General features: G+C 49.0%; 1 protein-coding gene across 5 annotated transcripts in view; it reads right to left on the bottom strand.

Annotated features, from left to right (window-relative positions):
• Positions 1-17,761, bottom strand: part of LOC145362040 (transmembrane protein 198-like) — a 90,893-nt gene that overhangs the window by 59,189 nt on the left and 13,943 nt on the right. Inside the window, exons 2-3 of one of the 5 annotated variants that reach the window (XM_080218078.1) lie at positions 10,259-10,424; positions 105-295 (exon numbers count right to left, since the gene is read on the bottom strand). The exons of 2 other annotated variants lie outside the window; for them this stretch is intronic. The gene's annotated coding sequence lies outside the window, so the exon portion shown is untranslated. Of the gene's footprint in view, positions 1-104; positions 300-10,258; positions 10,425-17,761 lie in introns of all 5 variants that reach the window. 2 more of the 5 variants (XM_080218080.1, XM_080218079.1) reach the window with 2 other exon arrangements.

Raw genomic sequence — 17,761 nt, 5'->3', positions numbered from 1 at the left:
TAGGTATTTGCACAGTGCATATGAAAAGCATAATTTGTACATAATCGGGGACAATTTGAGAAGGAAACAGGCATTCCCCAAACACAGGCTGGTAAAGTACTCACCAACTCACACTCCAGCCGGCAGTTTCCTTACTCCCGGGGAACGCCTTAGCTCACAGCTCCCTCACAACTGGGCAGGAAAAGAAGGCAGCAATGGCTGCTTAGCTATGGATACAGGATGACTGTGGAGAATTTGCAGCAGATGGCGATTTCTACAAAGTGCGGAACAAGACTGTTGACATATGGTTCTCATTCTTTCTTAAAAAAAAAGAGGGACAAGGGTTTAATTTTTTGAAAAAAAGACCTTTCTTGATCAGTGAGACACTCTGCAATATCTCAGAGCAGACTTTACACTGCTTTCTGGGCCAGGTACTTACTCGCAAATAAGTCTCTGGAATCTAATGACCGCCAATCCCAAGAATTCCGTTTACACCCACCACATGTTTTCAGACAAAATGGCCGGAATTTTACCACGCTGCCCATCGTGGGAATTGGAGCGGGCGAGGGGGACGGACTGTGGGAAGGTCCGTTGACCTCGGGTGGGATTTTACAGTTTTGGGAGGCTGTAAAATCCCACCCATAATCACACTTTGCCACTTGAGGCGGTTTGTACAGGTCGAAGGGGTGTCTTAAAGGAGAGAGAAAAGCAGAGAGGTTTAGTGAAGGAATCCCAGAGCTGAGAGCCTAAGCAGCTGAAGGCATGCCCACCAATGGTGGACGGATCAGGGATGTACAAGAGGCCAAAAATGGAGAAGAGTACAATACTTCAGAGGGTTTTATTTTAATATTCTTTCATGGGATGCAAGCATCACTGGCTGGGCCAGCATTTATTGCCCATCTCTAGTTGGCCCTTGAGAAGGTGGTGGTGAGCCGCCATCTTGAATCGCTGCAGTCCATCTAATGTAGGTACACCCGCAGTGCTGTTAGAAAGGGAGATGCAGCATTTTGATCCAGTAACAGTTAAGGAATGGCGATACATTGCCAAGTCAGTGTGTCGCTTGGTGGGGAACTTGCAGGTGGTGGTGTTTTCATTTGTCTGCTGCCCTTGTCCTTCGAGATTGGTAGAGGAAGGAGCCTTGGCAAGCAGCATCTTATAGATGGTACCCACTGCTGCCACTGTGTGTTGGTAACGGAGAGAGAGGGTGCCAAATAGCGGGGCTGCTTTGTCCTGGATGGTGTTGAGCTTCTTGAGTGTTGTTGGAGCTGCTCCCATCCAGGCAAGTGGGGAGTATTCCATCACACTCCTGACTTGTACCTTGTAGATGGTGGACAGGCTTTGGGGGAGTCAGGAGGTGAGTTACTCACTGCAGGATTCCCAGCCTCTGACCTGCTCTTGTAGCCACGAAGGGGAACCAAGCAAAAGTTGCCTCTGGAGCTCTCCCTCCCCTCCTCCTCCTGCATGCCCTCGGTTACACAAATGAGGGTGAACCGAGAGCCACAGAGTACAGGCCGGAGGCAGCTATCCATGAATTGAGCCACATGGCGAGTGCTGATGAGCTATTTGACCACTGGAGCATCGCAGTCCTCCAGACCAAAACATTCACACATGCTGATTATCTCACTGAACACTACGGCAATGAAAGGTTCGGAAGCACCCTTGGATTCTGCTCCTCTGCGGAGCTCATTTTGACAGCTAGTCGTCAATTATCAAGAGACAAAAGGGTTCATGGAGAAAACCTGTTGGAAGGCTTTTTGATCGCAGGTACTGTTACCTGGTATTGTGTTTATCCTTCCCACTCAGAAACCAGGCTTGTGCTGCAGTGATTTACGCACCGCACCTGGGATCAGTTCTCAACGTGACCTCGGACCTTTGACCTTTCACCCAGCAGAGGGCAGGCACAGAAAAGAGGCAGACATGCCCTTCAGAGAGTCACTTGCCCTTCTCCAGCACAGATCCGAGCCTCCTTTCAGAAATTTGGATAAAAAGGGGCGAGGTTGCGTTTCTCAACCGTTAGACAACCAATTCTTCAAATTCTTTTAGAAGATGTCTCAATGCCCATTTGTTGGAAGATTCAAGTATCAAACTTGATAATTTTTCTTATAATTAATACATGTTCAAAGAAGTGGAACATTCTTTTATTTAAATGCTCCTATGGTTTCCATCCTTGGGTTCCTCAGGATTTTACTCACTGTTCTGGAGATTGGCGGCTTGGCAACTCTCTCTGGGTGGGAGGGCGAAAGTTTTGAGGCCATTGAGAGGGCAGTTTGGTCCTCGATTGTAGGTTTGTGTGACTGGAAGGCCTCCCCTGCCTCTGCACCCACCTCCCCCCTCCACCCACACATCAGCCCAAATAATGGTTTTTAAAAGGACAGTTATCTCAGGAATGTTAACACTCAGTGTTTTGACTTTCACTTCCAAATGTTCCGGCTTCCTCGCAATCTGTTGTTTCCACTAGTGGGAAAAACTAGAAGCAGAGGGCACGACCTCAGGGTAAAGGGACGCTCCTTTAAAACAGAGATGAGGAGGAATTTCTTCAGCCAGAGAGTGGGGAATCTGTGGAACTCGTTGCCACAGAGGAGGCCGGGTCATTGAGTGTCTTTAAGACAGAGATAGATAGGTTCTTGATTAATAAGGGGATCAGGGGTTATGGGGAAAAGGCAGGAGAATGGGGATGAGAAAAATATCAGCCATGATTGAATGGCAGAGCAGATGCGATGGGCCGAGTGGCCTCATTCTGCTCCTATGTCTTATGATCCCTCGCTTTGTGCGTCAACTGCAGTAGTGAGTGTCATCTGCTATTTGGCCAGCAAAGGCATCACAGCAGTGACAGATTTATCTTCGCCCCAACATTTCCACTGATGAGCAGTGGAAATCCTGTCCCGGGGGACACGACAGGCCGAGGGATTTGAACACTATCCCAAAAGGTTTCCCAATTTTGTATGCTGTCATTTAGCTATCCATGGTGACACTGACATGATGTGGAGGTGCTGCCATTGGACTGGGGTGGACACAGTAAGAAGTCTCACAACACCAGGTTAAAGTCCAACAGGTTTATTTGATAGTGAACACTGTCTACGATAGTAGACGGTGACCCAACCGAATTGGGATCCCCTGTGAGGCAGCAGTGCTAACCATTGTGCTACCGTGCGCTCCTCCAATTCTGGCTTAAACATCCCTGATTTTAACCACTGGTGACCGTGCCTTTGGCTACCTTGGGCCCAAGCTCTGGAATTCACTCCCTATACTTCCCTGCCTCTTTCTCTAAGCTACTGCTCAAAAACAAGCCCTTCGGAAAAGCTTTCGGTCATCTGACCGAATATCTCAAGGAGCTGGATGTCAATTTTTGTTTGGCAATGCTCCCGTGAAGCATCCCGAGACATTGTTCTTGCAATAAAGGCGCTACATAAATGAAGGTTGTTGCTGCGAGCAATCATAGGTCAGCAATACCCTGGTGGATAAACCTGTTGGACTTTAACCTGGTGTTGTGAGACTTCTTACTGTGTTTACCCCAGTCCAACGCCGGCATCTCCACATCATGTCAGTGTCACCATGGATAGCTAAATGACAGCATACAAAATTGCTCTTCATGATAGATGCGGATGAAACAGATAAAGAAAAGCTGAAGGTACAACGGCCTCCGACCCCGGGAGACACAGATTGAAAGTTCTAGGCAAGAGAGGAGGAATGATAGGACAAACATTTTTACACAGCGAGTGAGAATGACCTGCAATTTGCTGCCTACAAAGGTCTAACTGATTGTTGGGAGGAGGTTTGTGTGGAGTATAAACACTAGCATGGACCAGTTGGGGCAAAAGGCGTGTTTAAAGGCTGTACGTTCTTTATAACACTCTCTGTGACGGGAATTGAGCCTGTAATCTCCTTGGCCTGTGTCTCAACATTGAACAACTTGGTGCATTTACCCACCAAATGTTTCTGGAAAATTAGAATTCCCTTCCCAGAACGCCTCTACTTTCTCAGATGAAGGAAATTTGGCATGACAACTATGACTCTCGCCAACTTTTACAGATGCCCCATAGAAAGCATTCTTTCTGGTTGTATCACAGCTTGGTCTGGGCTCCTGCTCTGCCCAAGATCACAAGGAACTACAAAAGGTCATGAATGTAGCCCAATCCATCACACAAACCAGCCTCCCATCCATTGACTCTGTCTACACTTCCCGCTGCCTCGGAAAAGCAGCCAGTATAATTAAGGACCCCACACTCCCCGGACATTCTCTCTTCCACCTTCTTCCATCAGGAAAAAGATACAAAAGTCTGAGGTCACGTACCAACTGACTCAAGAACAGCTTCTTCCCTGCTGCTGTCAGACTTTTGAAAGGACCTACCTCACATTAAGTTGATCTTTCTCTACACCCTAGCTATGACTGTAACACTACATTCTGCACTCTTGCCCTTTCTTTTCTATGAACAGTATGCTTTGTCTGTGTAGCGCACAAGTTCACTGTATGTTAATACATGTGACAATAATAAAGTTTATTTTTTAGTCACAAGTAGACTTACATTCACACTGCAATGAAGTTACTGTGAAAATCCTCCTAGTCGCCCCACTCCGGCCCCTGTTCACTGAGGGAGAATTTAGCACGGCCAATCAACCTAACCCGCACATCTTTGGACTGTGGAAGGAAACCGGAGCACCCGGAGGAAACCCACGCAGACATGGGGAGAATGTGCAAACTCCACACAGACAGTGACCCAAGGCTGGAGTCGAACCCGGGTCCCTGGCGCTGTGAGGCAGCAGTGCCAACCACTGTGCCACCATGCCACCCCAAATCAAAAACAAAGCGAAGTCAAATCAAGTCCGTGTGCTGTCTTCCCATGTTCCCATTGGTAAAACCTACCCAGATAGTAGAATTATAGTCACATTTTTAACATCACCTCATCAAAGGTGTCAGCTGAGGCTCAGTTGGCAGGCTGCTCACGCCTCCAAGTCACAAAGATCGTGGGTTCAAGTCCCACTCGCCCCCCCCCAGATATGGGCTGACACCCCAGTGCGGTACCGAGGGAGTGCTGCACTCTCGAAGGCGCTGAGATGCGATGTTAAACTGAGGCCCCGTCTCCCCTCACAGCTGTGTACACATTTACTGCCACATTTCCCGCATTAAAATAGCGACTACAAGTTCAACAATACTTCAGTGCTTTGGAATGTCAGAGGGGGCTACGTGAATGCAAATTTTTCCTATGGGAAGCAAAAAGAGTTGGATTCACATGTGCACAATGCACAGGAACAAAACTGATGGAATGATATCTGTGATAGGCAGCAGGTAAAAGGCAGGACAGACTCCCATTAGGAAATACCGGCTTTCTGCTTTGCAATGCAGTAGAATTCCTACAGGATCTGTCTGGGATCAATTCCAGAAATTGCCTTGTCTCGCTCAAATGAAATGTTGCCAGTGGGAACAGCTGTATTATACACTCCCTCCTGCTGCAAGCCACACATTTCATTGAAATCTTACTCTGTACGGCTCCATTACATTAAGTCTACAGCACAGAAACAGGCCCTTCGGTTCATCTGGCTCATGTTGGTATTGATGCTCCACACAAGCTTCTTCCCACGGATGTTGTCTTGCCCTGTCTGTGGGCTCGCTGGCAATACCCCAGCGGGCACACAAGTCAAGCAGCTGCCCTCTTAGACATACAGCCATGCCAAACCAACTTAAAGTCAGTACTGCACAGAGCCCAACACCGCAAACGGGAGGTTTGCCCTTTTCTTGCCCCTGTGGGTGTTAAATTCTGCTGGGAGTTACAACGGCATGGTAACCTCACCAACATGGTGTTCTTTTGTTCATGGCCTATTCCACCGTCGGGGAGGGGAGTTCGTGGCTATTCCACTGCCGGGGAGGGGAGTTCGTGGCTATTCCACTGCCGGGGAGGGGAGTTCGTGGCTATTCCACTGCCGGGGAGGGGAGTTTGTGGCTATTCCACTGCCGGGGAGGGGAGTTCGTGGCTATTCCACTGCCGGGGAGGGGAGTTTGTGGCTATTCCACTGCCGGGGAGGGGAGTTTGTGGCTATTCCACTGCCGGGGAGGGGAGTTTGTGGCTGTTCCACTGCCGGGGAGGGGAGTCCGTGGCTATTCCACCGCCGGGGAGGGGAGTTCGTGGCTGTTCCACCGCCGGGGAGGGGAGTTCGTGGCTGTTCCACCGCCGGGGAGGGGAGTTTGTGGCTATTCCACCACCGGGGAGGGGAGTTCGTGGCTGTTCCACCGCCGGGGAGGGGAGTTCGTGGCTATTCCACCATTGGGGAGGGTGGGGGGGGTCATGGCCGATTCCACCATTGGGGAGGGGGGAGGGGGGTCGTGGCCTAGTCCACCATTGGGGAGGAGCGGGGGTGTGGGGTCGTGGTGTATTCCACATTGGTGGCGGGGGTGGCCTGTTATTGCTACTGAACGCAATCCTACCCTCACCACCCAGGTGCATTCCAGCACAGGCCACTGAATAACAAGCAGAGGGGGGATAATTTTCTTCCTTCTGCTTGGTTCAGAGGCACGGGGGGGTGGCCGGTTTGGAGGCAGAGGGGCCCAGTTCAGAGGCACGGGGGGGGTGGCCGGTTTGGAGGCAGAGGGGCCCAGTTCGGAGGCACGGGGGGGTGGCCGGTTTGGAGGCAGAGGGGCCCAGTTCGGAGGCACGGGGGGGGTGGCCGGTTTGGAGGCAGAGGGGCCCAGTTCAGAGGCACGGGGGGGGTGGCCGGTTTGGAGGCAGAGGGGCCCAGTTCGGAGGCACGGGGGGGGTGGCCGGTTTGGAGGCAGAGGGGCCCAGTTCGGAGGCACGGGGGGGGGTGGCCGGTTTGGAGGCAGAGGGGGCCCAGTTCGGAGGCACGGGGGGGTGGCCGGTTTGGAGGCAGAGGGGCCCAGTTCGGAGGCACGGGGGGGTGGCCGGTTTGGAGGCCGATCTGTTGCTCTGATCTTAACTAGCAGATCCAGCACTGATAGATATCCGACCTCAGATCCTCGAGCAAGGTTCAATCCTCTGGATCTGTCCACAGCACCATCAAAAGAATCCATCCCAAATTTAAAGTTTTTTCCTCGAGAATGTGGCTGTGATTAAAAAATTGTGAGCAGCATTTAGCCCCTCAGGCCTGACGCACTTTTCCAAGACTGTGGCCAATTTGTATCTTAATTCCATCTCCCTGCCTTGGCTTCATGTCTCAAATTCCCTCACAGCGGGTAGGGTGATGGCCTAGTGGTATTATCGCTAGATTATTAATCCAGAAACTCAGCGAATGGTCCGGGGGACCCGGGTTCGAATCCCACCACGGCAGATGGTGGAATTTAAATTCAATAAACGATATCTGGAATTAAGAATCTACTGATGACCGTGAAACCATTGCCAATTGTTGGACAAACCCATCCGGCTCCTGAGAGGCCTGGATAGAGTGGATGTGGAGAGGGTGTTTCCACTAGTGGGAGAGACTAGAACTTGAGGGCGCCACCTCAGAGTGAAGGGACAGATGTTTAAAACAGAAATGAGGAGGAATTTCTTCAGCCAGAGGGTGGGGAATGTGTGGAACTCTTTGCCACAGAAGGAGGCCGGGTCATTGTGTGTCTTTAAGACAGAGATAGATAGATTCTTGATCAATCAGGGGTTATGGGGAGAAGGCAGGAGAATGGGAATGAGAATCATATCAGCCATAATTGAACGGTGGAGCAGACTCGATGGGCTGAATGGCCTAATTCTGCTCCTATATCTTATGATCCTTTCGGGAAGGAAATCTGCTGACCTTACCCGGTCTGGCCTACACGTGACCCCAGAGCCACAGCAATGTGGTTGACTCTCAGTGGCCCTCGGGCTATAGGGATGGGCAATAAATGCTGGCCCGGCCCCCAAATCCCACAAGTGAATAAAAAAATCTTCTCAATCTCAGCTTGGAAATTTCCTGTTGACCCTCCACCTCACCCTTTTGGGGAGAGTTTCACATTTCCATGTGACTCTTTTTGTGAGGAAGAGCTCCCAGGACATCACCCCTAAACTGTCTGGCTTCTATTTTAAGCTTGTTCTGCATTCCCCTCATTCAAGCAAATAGTTCCTTTCTATTGGACTCAGTTACTGATTTTGAAAGGGGGCTGAGAGAGAGAGCCGTCCTAACCTCAAACAATCCACCCTCGCCGCTTAGCTGGGTCCAAGTAGACGGACATGAATCCAAAGAGATAAATCGGTGTTAAAGCTTACCTTTGATACACACATCAAAAGATCTGAAGGTAGATCTTCTGGATTCTGTGCTGGATGAAGTGTGTGTGGATTCAGTCATTATCCTTTGCTGAAGATACAAGAAAATGGACCTTTTTATGTCTAAAAAAGTCCCTCATTTGTCACAGGAATGCCAAAGCTTTAAAAAGAGAAACATTTTTGAAAGCTGAGCTCCAAGCTGTGCTCACTGCTAACTCAGCTGAACTGATCGAAGCTTCTGTTCTCACCTCATGTTTGTGGCGGGGGGGATGTTTGCCAGTGTCCCTTTAATTGCATAAAACAAACAGTGAATTTGAAGAACTGCAGACTGGATCCAGTCATCAGAGAATTTTACTGGGGTCAGGGACGATGGTGAGGGAGTAAAGGACTTTCCCTATTGTAACTTGAACCGTCGATTCGAATTGTTAGCAATACCCCTTTGGTGATGCAGGTTTTGCTGTGGTGTTAACAGCAAAATAGCTGCAGTATTGTGTCCAATCCTGAGCACCAGACTGCAGGGACTGCATTGGAGGGGGTGCAGAGAAGATGCACAAGAATGGTCCAAGGCTGAGGAACACCAGTTCTGTGGAGAGACTGGAGGCTTGGATTCATCATCATAGAATCCCTACAGTGCTGAAGAAGGCCATTCGGCCCATCGACTGTGCACTGATCCAATCCTACCCAGGCCTTATTCCCACAAGCCCATGCATTTACCCTAGCTAGTCCCCCTGACACTAAGGGACTATTTAGCACGCCCAATTCCCCTAACCCGCACATCTTTGGACTGTGGGAGGAAACCGGAGCGCCCGGACGAAACCCACGCAGACACGGGGAGAATGTGCAGACTCCACACAGACAGTCACCCGAGCTGGGATTCGAACCCAGATCCCTGGCGTTGTGAGGCAGCAGTGCTAACCACTGGGCCACTGTGCCACCTCAAAAGGTTTTTCATAATCATCACCATACTTTTAATTCCAGACTTTTATTGGAATCAAATTTCACCATCTGATACAGTGGGATTTGAACCTCAGTCCCCGGAGAATTATCCCGAGTCTGTGAATTACTAGTCCGGTGATAAGGCGACGATGCCACCACCTGGACTACCAGGGACCTCTTGATTGTCCATGGGTGGCACAGCGGGTTAGCACTGCTGCCTCACTGCACCAGGGACCCGGGTTCGATTCCCAGCTTGGGTGACTGTCTGTGTGGAGTTTGCACATTCTCCCCATGTCTGCGTGGGTTTCCTCCGGATACTCCAGTTTCCTCCCACAGTCCGAAAGACGTGCCGGTTAGGTGCATTGACCGTGCTAAATTCTCCCTCAGTAACCCAAACAGGGGTGTGGCGACTGGAGGAATTTCACAGTAACTTCATTGCGGTGTTAATGTAAGCCTCACTTGTGACACTCATAAATAAACTCGAGCAGAGAGAGGGAGACTTAGTCGCAGTGCTCAACATCAGGAGGGGTTTAGATACCGAGTAAATAAGGAGAAATTGTTTACAATGACACGAGGGTTGGGAAGCAGGTTGAAGAGAATTGGCAGCAGAATCAGAGTGGGGCTGAGGAGATTTCGTTTTTGAACGCAGTGGGGTTTTTTTATGATCTGGGAGTGGGCTGTCTGAAAGGGCAGTGGAAGGAGTTTCACTCGTAACTATCAAAAGGGAATTGGATAAATATCTGAGGGTGAAGAATTGCTGGGATTTGGGGAAAGAGCAGGCAATGGAACTAATGGATAGCTCAATCAAAGAGAGACGCAAACATGATGGCCTCTTTCTGAGCTGAAAGACCAGGAGGATCCAATAGCCAGGTACTGGAAGGTGAAGAACATTCCTTGAGAAATGTATAACAATTAGGAGAGGGACAAAAATGTGAGAGTGCAGCAATGATTCATCCGTGTGTTCAGAGCTAAAAGGTTTCCACGAATGTTGCCAGAGACACTTGGCCAGTCAGACCTGTCCATTCACTCTGCAAATTCTGATCAGGACTCATTCTAGTTTATATTGCAGCGTCCGCACTTGGTCACTTAGTGTTTCACTGAAATGATAAAAAGGAATTTTGTGCCAGGGAAAGGAAAAAAAAATTCAAAGACAGTCCTACCCCCGTGGGCCATTTACGCTGAAGTGTCGTTTCTCCCTCACCGGTAGACTTCAAATGGCAGGCGCCCGATCACCTTGTCTGGATCAATCCCAACGGATTTCTTACGCAGTCAATCAGATCTTTCCATCCAGTTAGGCGTGGGTCCCGTTGTTTAGCACAGAGGGGGCTAGGGAGCAGTTCAATAGTGGAGGCAGTCGCTGAGAGGTTATGTACCAGACTAGAGGCCAATAGATCAGCTAAATTTACCGGCACAGGACTAAATAAGCCAGCCGATTGTTGCAAATTAAGAAAGGAAGTTACGACGAATCTTTATAAATCACTGGTTCAGCCTCAACTGGAATATTGTGTCCAATACTGGACACTGAGGAAGGGTCACAGAATATTACAGTGCAAAAAAGACCCTTCGGCCTATCGAGTCAGCACTGACAGGCCCACCTAATTCCACTCGCCAGCACTTAGCCTTGAGTGTTTTGACGTGCCAAGTGCTCATCCAGGTACTTTTTAAAGGACGTGAGGCCTCCCCCACCCTCCCAGGCAGCGCATTCCAGACCCTCACCACCCTCCGGGTAACAAAGCTTTGCCTCAAATCCCTCCTAAAGCTCCCGCCCATCACTTTAACCTACGTCCCCTCGTGAGCGACCCGTCAGCTAAGGGAAAAAGCTGCTCCCTGTCCGTGCCCCTCAATCAGGTCACCCCTTTGGAGAGGAGGCAGGAAAGATTCGTGAGAACGATTCCGGGGATGGGGAACTTCAGCTGCGTGGTTAGATCAGGGAAGCTTGGAGAAGAGAGGGTCGAGAGGAGATTTGTAAAGGGATTCGAAATTGTAAGGGGGGGTTCCGGATGGAGTAGATGAGGACAAACCACAGGTGAGTGATTCAGATCTAGAATGAGGGTGTGATGGAGGTAGATTCAGGGGAATTGGATCGTTATTTGAAAATAAAATTGCAGGGCCGTGCGGAACAGGCAGGGGAGCGGGACTGGGTGAGTTACCCCTGTAGACACAATGGGTCAAATGGCCTCCTGTGCCGTAACTTCTATTCTATGGTTTACTAATGGGGGGCCTACGCGTGATGTCAGCCCCACACAACGTGCCTCATTGTTAACAACAGAGACCGGACAGTAAAGCACTGGCTTACTATCCTCATCAGAGGAAGCATGGCGGCACAGTGGGTTGGCACTGCTGCCTCACAGGGACCAGGGTTCGATTCCCGGCTTGGGTCACCATCTGTGTGGCGTCCTCCCCGTGTCTGTGTGCGTTTCCTCCGGATTCCTCCCACAATCCAAAGATGTATCGATTGGATAGTTTGGCCATGTTAAATTGCCCCTTGGTGTCCAAAGATGTGTAGGTTAGGTGGATTGGCCATGCTAAATTGCCCCTTAATGTCCAAAGATGTGTAGGTTAGGTGGATTGGCCATGCTAAATTGCCCCTTAGTTTCCAAAGATGTGTAGGTTAGGGTGGATTGGCCATGCTAAATTGCTCCTTAATGTCCAAAGATGTGTAGGTTAGGTGGATTGGCCATGCTAAATTGCCCCTTAGTGCCCAAAGATGTGTAGGTTAGGTGGATTGGCCATGCTAAATTGCCCCTTAGTTTCCAAAGATGTGTAGGTTAGGGTGGATTGGCCATGCTAAATTGCTCCTTAATGTCCAAAGATGTGTAGGTTAGGTGGATTGGCCATGCTAAATTGCCCCTTAGTGCCCAAAGATGTGTAGGTTAGGTGGATTGGCCATGCTAAATTGCCCCTTAGTTTCCAAAGATGTGTAGGTTAGGGTGGATTGGCCATGCTAAATTGTCCCTTAGTGTCCAAAGATGTGTAGGTTAGGTGGATTGGCCATGCTAAATTACCCCTTAGTGTCCAAAGATGTGCAGGTTAGGATGGATTGGTCATACTAAATTGCCCCTTAGTGTCCAAAGATGTGCAGGTTAGGTGGATTGGCCATGCTAAATTGTCCCTTAGTGTCCAAAGATGTGCAGGTTAGGATGGATTGGTCATACTAAATTGCCCCTTAGTGTCCAAAGATGTGCAGGTTAGGTGGATTGGCCATGCTAAATTGTCCCTTAGTGTCCAAAGATGTGCAGGTTAGGATGGATTGGTCATACTAAATTGCCCCTTAGTGTCCAAAGATGTGTAGGTTAGGTGGATTGGCCATGCTAAATTGTCCCTTAGTGTCCAAAGATGTGTAGGTTCGGGTGGATTGGCCATGCTAAATTGTCCCTTAGTGTCAAGGGAATTAGCAGGGTAAACACATGGGGTTATGGGGATCAGGCCTGCGTGGGATTGTGGTCAGCACAATGCGATGGGCTGAATGTCCTCCTTCTGCACTGTAGGATTCTATGATATCCCAAGAACAAATCTGTTGAAAGCTCTGAGTAGCATATATCCAGGAAAGGGTAAATCTGTCAAAATGCACTGAGCGGCGGACGGGAGAGGATTTATTACAGCTTTGGCATGAGAAATGGTTCAGAGATGCGAGTATGGGATCAATTTCCCCTGTTTCGGCATGTTCCTCTGCCATAATTACACCAGATTCGCTCGAGTTAGATTCCAACAGCTGCTTCCATTCAAATCCAGTCACATTGGGAGTTCTCCACCTCACTGACAGCGAGAGCAATGAGATTGCCTGAGGAGAGAAAGGTCAGCTCCTGCCAGGGATTATTCCCAACGGATCTGTCCCTCCCCCAGCAATGGGGATCAGGTGGGAATTTTCGCACGGAGTTGCCGTCACACTGTCAGTTGCCAACTCTGCTTGGATTTATTCCCGGCGATTATCACGTACCTTCTCACCTCCAACTGCCCCGCTGGGTCAAATAGTTCCTTCCCCCCCTCCATCTCCATTAGCTCAAAGCTAATTAACAAAAAACTCAACTAAAAAATTAAAATAACATTTTTTTTTAATGCCTTTCTGAATTTTACTCCTGGGTTTTTGCTGGCAGTGTGTTCTGAGGACATTAATCATTCACTCTGGGGGAGGTTGAAAACCCTCTAATTGCATTGGAAAAGAATATCCAATGGACCCACAGCACCATCACTGTGCCAGTTATCATCAAAGGCCAGTGCCAACATTGAACTGTGCCACCCAACTGAGGGACAGCCCAACTTTACTACTGTGTTGAGGAATACTAAGAATGAAGAGCACCGTTTGGAGGCCAACCCACGAGGGCTGCCCTGGAGTTTCCAAGAATTAATCGCCAGGTGTAGTTTCCAGCAACTTCAGAGAAAAAAGGTCAAAGCGTTATTTAGTTTATTTTCTAAATTACTTTGAGCACTTGCTCTAAATGTGTTGGAGATGGCGGGGCAGGGGTTTGGATGGAGGGGAATGGGGAGATGGCAGGGGGGGGTTTGGATGGAGGGGAACGGGGAGATGGCAGCGGGGGGGTTTGGATGGAGGGGAATGGGGAGATGGCAGGGGGTTTGGATGGCGCAGGACAGGGTAGAGATGGCAGCGGGTTTGGATGGCGCAGGACAGGGTAGAGATGGCAGCGGGTTTGGATGGCGCAGGACAGGGTAGAGATGGCAGCGGGTTTGGATGGCGCAGGACAGGGTAGAGATGGCAGCGGGTTTGGATGGCGCAGGACAGGGTAGAGATGGCAGCGGGTTTGGGTGTTATGGGAAAAGACGCTGTTTGAATCCCCTTTCTAATTGGTGAGGGAAGGAGGGGAAGTGTGCTGCAATAATGGACCTGCTGGGTGGCCAATGGCAATAACATGGAGTGAAACAGGTTGGAGGCAGGAGGGTCATGTGATAATACCCCCAGAGATATTTCCAACCCGGATTGGCAACCTAATTGAAGGCCCTGCTGTTCCTGGCAGCTGCTGAGAGTTAGGGTCATTATTATGGCACGGAAGGAGGCCATTTAGCCCATCCAGTCCAAACTGGAGGAAGCTACAAGTAGGCCGTCCAGGCCATTATAACCGCATTTTACCCAAGCCCAATCCATCACTCAAACCAGCCTCCCATCCACTGACTCTGTCTACACTTCCCGCTGCCTCGGGAAAAGCAGCCAGTATAATTAAGGACCCCACGCACCCCGGACATTCTCTCTTCCACCTTCTTCCATCGGGAAAAAGATACAAAAGTCTGAGGTCACGTACCAACCGACTCAAGAACAGCTTCTTCCCTGCTGCTGTCAGACTTTTGAATGGACCTACCTTATATTAAGTTGATCTTTCTCTACACCCTAGCTATGACTGTAACACTACATTCTGCACTCTCTCCTTTCCTTCTCTATGAACGGTATGCTTTGTCTGTATAGTGCGCAAGAAACAATACTTTTCACTGTATCCCAATACATGACAATATTAATGTTCCAGATATTCACCACCCTCTGTGTAAAAAACTTGCCTTGCACATCTCTAAACCTTTCCCCATGCTCCTTAAACCTACGTCCCTGAGTACTTGACTTTTCCACCTTGGGAAAGAGGATCTGACCATCCACTCTGTCCATGCCACTTATAATCTTGTAAACTTCTATCAGGTCACCCCCTCAACCTCTGTTGTTCCAGTGAGAACAAACCGAGTTTATCCAACCTCTCTTCATAGTTAATACCCTCCATACCAGGCAGCATCCGAGTAAACTTCTTCTGTACCCTCTCCAAAGCCTCCACATCTTTCTGGTAGTGTGGTGATCTGCGCCCCTGTGCCACTTGGCCAGCTGCTGTTTGGTAAGCCTTGCTCGCCGATGGGAAATCCAAAAATAATGCTGTAGCCCATCGAGGAACACTTCAGATGACAATCTAGGAAAGTATGAGGCTCCCTGGAGAGACTTGCCATATTTGGGACAACAGATGGTTGTGGAGACACCTAAGCCCTAGACAGATGCCTGACATATTTGACACTGGTAGTTGGTAGACTTCCTGCAGCTTAACACATCCCCAAAGAAGGCCCATTTCGAAAAGTATTTGCACACATGCCAACCTCGAATGCGAACCAAAGCTTTTAAAAAGCAAACAACTCAGAAACTCTCTTAAATACACGCCTACAACGTGCAAAAGTGCAGCGGAAGGTGAATTTGTACCTTAAGCTGCAGGTGAGCGCAGTATTCCTGTGTGTTTGTGAAAGCTGAATAGAGCATCCAGTGTGAAATACTCGGGACTTGTTTTAGGGACACTGTTGTTAGTGTATCTTCACACTGTTTTTCTTACCCTTTGGGGAACAGTGCGGAGAGACAATGGTGGGAGGATTCCTGAGCTGATTATTGGCCCATTGTATCACACTGAACACTCCTTTCATGGCCACCAAGTCCTGGCGTTAAAGTTTATTTTATTCGTGTCACAAGTAGGCTTACATTAACACTGCAATGAAGTTACTGTGAAAATCCCCTAGTTGCCACACTCCTGTTTGGGTACACTGACAGAGGATTTAGCACGGCCAATGCATCCAACCAGCGTGTCTTTCAGACTGTGGGAGGAAACCAGAGCACCCAAAGGAAACCCACGCAGACACAGGGAGAATGTGCAAACACCACACAGACAGTGACCCGAGCTGGGAATCGAACCCAGATCCCTGGTGCTGCGAGGCAGCCATGCTAACCACTGTGCCACCCGCATTGGGCTCGAACCCAGAGCTTCCAGGTAGGGGTACTACAACCACAGCACACGACCTCTTACTTCAGGGATACTGGAGCTGGAGGAGTCCATTCAGTCTGTTTAGTCTGCCCTGAATGCCAATTAGAATAGGTAAGGACTTTATTCCCTGGAGTGTAGAAGAATGAGGGGGGATTTGATAGAGGTGAATAAGATTTTGCTGGGTATAGATAGAGTGAATGCAAGCAGGCTTTTTCCACTGAGGCTAGGGGAGAAAGAAAACCAGAGGGCATGGGTTAAGGGTGAAAAGTTTAAAGGGAATATTGGGGGGGGCTTCTTCACACAGAGAGTGGTGGGAGTGTGGAATGAGCTGCCGGATAAAGTGGTAAATGCGGGCTCACTTTTAACATTTAAGAAAATCTTGGACGGGTTCATGGATGAGAGGGGTGTGGAGGGATATGGTCCAGGTACAGGTCAGTGGGACTAGGCAGAAAAATGGTTCGGCACAAACAAGAAGGGCCAAAAGGCCTGTTTCTGAGCTGTAATGTTCTATGGTTCTAGATGATAGTGTATTTATATCCTTCAATAACCTTGCCCAAGAAAAAAATCTATCAATCTCCTCAGTTTTGGAATTTTCTATTGGATTCCCCCTTCACCCTCCCGACAGCTATTTCCAGGAAGTGAGGAGCAGGGATGTGCTAGATTTCCACTCCTCTGTGAAATCCTTCCTCATATGACCCCCAAACGGTTCAGTTCAAATTTTAGGTTCTACCCCTATGTCCTGGACTCTCTGACCAGAGGAAATAGTTTCTCTATCTACCCTAAATAACACCTAGAGTATTGTGTGCAGTTTTGATCTCCTTTTCTAAGGAAGGATATTCTTGCTCTCGAGGGAGTGCAGCGAAGGTTTACCAGGCTGATTCCGGGGGGACTGATGTATGAGGAGAGATTGACTCGGTTAGGATTGTTTTCACTGGAGTTCAGACGAATGAGGAGGGAATCTCATAGAGATTTATAAAATTCTAACAGGACTCGACAGGGTAGATGCAGGGAGGGGGTTCCCGATGGTGGGGGGAGTACAGAACCGGGGGTCACAGTCTGAGGATTCGGGGTGGACCGTTTAGGACGGAGATGAGGAGACATTTCTTCACCCGGTGAGCCTGTGGAATTCATTCCCACAGGAAGTAGTTGATGCCAAAACATTGAATGTATTCAAGAGGCGGCTGGATATCGCACTTGGGGTGAATGGGATCAAAGGTTATGGGGAGAAAGCAGGATTAGATATTGAGTTGGATGATGGTGATGGATGGTGGAGCAGGCTCGAAGGGCCAAATGGCCTCCTCCCGCTCCTATCTCCTATATTTCTTCTATTCCCTTAATCTCTTTATATGATCAAAGGAAAACAGCTTGCACGTACGTAGTAACTTCAACGTGATAAACATCCAAAGGTTCTCGAGAGGCATTATCAAACACAATTTGATATCTCAGCACTTAAGGCGTTAAGACAAGTGACTGGTGAGCTTTAGGGAACATCTCAAAAGAGGTGAGAGAGAGGGCGGAGCGGTTTAGAGGGGGAACTCCAGGAGGTTAGGACCCAGGCAGCTGGAGGCACAGTCACCACCAATGGTGGAGCCATTTAGAGCCTGTAAGCTACCTCGAACGTAAACTGATCTGAAAGTACTTGCTATAAGCTGACGGGGAACCACATTTCTCTTTGGAAAGGTCTATAGATAGACCGTCAAGGAGAGAATTTACCACTCGACAAATCACTGGAACTTGTTAACACTTGGGTACGAGGCCTCAAATCTGTAAGAAAACAGGAAGGGAAACATTTCTGAAGGGAAAAATAAACTTTTTTTTCCATGCTTGCAATAATACTTTCCTGCATGCTCCCATTCCGGAATGTTATTCGTCACAGCCTATAAATTTTCCTGAAATCTATCGGAATCAGAGATTGGGGGTTGTGGGGGTGGGGGGGAT

Source organism: Carcharhinus amblyrhynchos, chromosome X (assembly GCF_965287045.1).
Source record: "Carcharhinus amblyrhynchos chromosome X, sCarAmb.v2.hapA, whole genome shotgun sequence".
Taxonomy (NCBI): domain Eukaryota; kingdom Metazoa; phylum Chordata; class Chondrichthyes; order Carcharhiniformes; family Carcharhinidae; genus Carcharhinus; species Carcharhinus amblyrhynchos.
The sequence above is the reverse complement of the archived record's forward strand: the minus strand, read 5'-3'. Positions and strand labels throughout refer to the sequence as shown.